Consider the following 2,890-nt stretch of genomic DNA (forward strand, 5'->3'; position numbering starts at 1 on the left):
GCAATTTCAGTTTTGTCAGCAATCATTGTACCATCAATGTCAGTCAGCTCATTTACCACTTGACTATTTTTCCTTTTTTTTTTATTTACAATTTGGTTTATGGTTTTCCAAGTAACCTTGACATCTTCTCTATTTTCCGCTAGTAAAAACTGATAGTGAAGTTGTTTGTCTCTTTCTTTTGTCCGGGTAAGGACTCGGCTATACTTTTTGTAGTAAGTTAGTAGGTTTGGAGAAGAATTTCCTTTCGTTTCACTGCATATCTTATTTTTGTTATTGAATGATATTTTCAGGCCCTTCGTTAGCCAGGGTTTGGATTTCAAACGTGCCTCTCTTCTAGAAAGTTTTTTCAATGGGACATGTTTTTCGATAAATCCTCTAATCAAGTGGACAAATTTATTAAAATTAGGGTTTAGTGATTCAGTACTAACTTCAAGGATATTAGTATGCCACTGTCCAAATAAAATGAAAGCTTCATTTCTAAAATTGTCTATTGCAAAGTTTTTCATGCTTCTTTTATAATATATGTTATTTTTAGTTGAAAAGTTGAATTGATTTTCAATTTTACATATAATAGGGTAATGATCCGTAATATCACAATGTACTACATATGTAAAAATATTCACGCCAAGGAAGTTGGAAGAAAAATGATCTATGAGAGTTGCTGTTGAGTTACTTATTCGTATGGGTTGGTTCAGAAGCGGGGTTGCAAGGTTTGAGTTTAGCATATTAAGATACTCAGTCACTGTGCTATACCATTCTTGAAAAAGATTAATGTTAAAATCACCGGTGATTACAAATTTATCCCCATAGCTTGATAATTTTAAGGCATGTTTCAAATTTATCCATAAAGGTATTTATATCAGGCCGTGGATGCCTGTAAATAACCCCAACTGTAAAAGTTGGGCTTCTTTTATAATGAGGAGCTTTAATCGAGACCCATAGATTTTCACATTCTGGGTGGTTTGGTGAAATATGGCTATTAATGCTGTAATTTAGATCATTTCTAATATATAGACATACATCACCGGATCTAAGATTTGATGGTGTACTTTCAAAAACATAGCCAGGTATGTCTATATGTAATAGTGGTATGCTAGAAATCCAGGTCTCTGACAACGCTATGATGTGGGGTTTTGAGCTAAAATTTGCTAGAAATTCGGTCAACTCGTCAATGTGTTTTTGAATCGAACTTATGTTAAGGTGGACTAAAGAAAAGTCATTCAATCCAACGGTAAAATTCGAGATCTCGGCATTCCTGATAATTTTGGTGTCATCCAAGGAAAAAATATCAGACAATTCAGTGCCAGGGCTTACATTTGAACAAGGGGATTGTATACTATCACACAATGTCATATGGCAAGTATTGCATAAAAAATGGTGGAAGCAAATCTATCAGTACATACATATATACGTGTATATACATGAGTATGGACATATAAATTATACAATTAAACAAAATATAAAAGATAATACTTAATTTTCGAGAGGTTATCCTCATAATTGATCTGGATTCCTTTTGATGTTCTGATATCATTTTTCTTCAGGAGTACTTTCCCGTTGTGGGTCCATAGATGTTTAAATCCACATTGGTTTTTGAGAATACGTGCCTTGAATAGTAGATCTTCATTGTTTTCTGTTAAATTTTCATTAATGAACATTATAGCGGGATCAAATCCAGCAGCTTTCTTGGCATTTTTTTAATTTGATCGATTTCTCATAATCTCATTTCGCTTTCTTCTGGTGTTAAACTTTGCGATGATGGGTGGTGGATATTTATTGAACTTTTGGGGAGAGTCGGTGTTTTTTCTTTGCAGTCGGTGTGATACAGAGATATCACAGGTATTTACCTGAACATTGATGAGCTTGCAGGCTTGTATAACAAGCTCATCTATTGTTTTAGTAGATGAGAGTGGTATACCATGAAGTTAAAGATAATCTAGTCTAGAGCGTCTCTCTTGATCTTCTATTTGATCTAGGGCATAATCTAGCTAGATAATCCTCAAGTTCACATATTTTATCTTCCAAGTATTTTATCCTGGATTGATTTTGTTTTGTTTGTTCGATGTTCTCTTTCAGTTCATTTGTCAAAGTGTCAAACTTGTTGGTTATAAAGTTTTGGCTATCTTGGATTTCCTGAATATCTGTTCTTATAATATTCATGGACTCGTTTATGTAAGTCAGCGTGTGTTGGATTCCTGGACTTTCTTGTCTGGTGGAAATATCTGGGGATGTTCGAGTTTTGATATTTTCCTTTATCCAGGCTTCAACCAGTCCAGGAAGATTCATTTGCACCTGCTTCATTGCATTATTTTGTATATTCGAAGATATGTTGTCAAAGTTAACTGGATCCTCTTTTGATGGTGTTGGATGCTGTTGATGAGAGGAGTCGGTGTTTTTCTCCTGCGCTCGTTGTAGATTTCTTCAGAGGCATTTTGAGCAAGCTAGATTAGGTGTTATTCTAGTTAGACTTAAGCTATGGATCTTAATCGAATAGCGAATACTCACCTTACCCCTCCTAAAGTATTCCTACCATTACATGTGCGAATGCGCATTATAAATTCTCACCCGATCTTTCCGAAGATACCCCGATAAAAGTTGATAACGATTAAGACGATCCGCCCTGACTAATCCCAACCTTGATTAAAATGACTAACATCCAGGTTCCACAACTGAGACGCATACTGCGCAGTCTGAAATACTATACTCACCACTGAGACGCAAAAGGCGTATACTTACCCAGTCTAAAATACTTCCAGACCAAATTAACCCTGTTAATGTAAATACCATCCTCGTTAAAATGACTTAAATTCATTAGAAACTTGATCATGAGAACAGAGTACAGATTGTGAACCGCTAATTCTGTACGCAACCCTATAAGGCATCACACTCT

Source organism: Styela clava, chromosome 7, assembly GCF_964204865.1.
Source record: "Styela clava chromosome 7, kaStyClav1.hap1.2, whole genome shotgun sequence".
Classification (NCBI taxonomy): Eukaryota; Metazoa; Chordata; class Ascidiacea; order Stolidobranchia; family Styelidae; genus Styela; species Styela clava.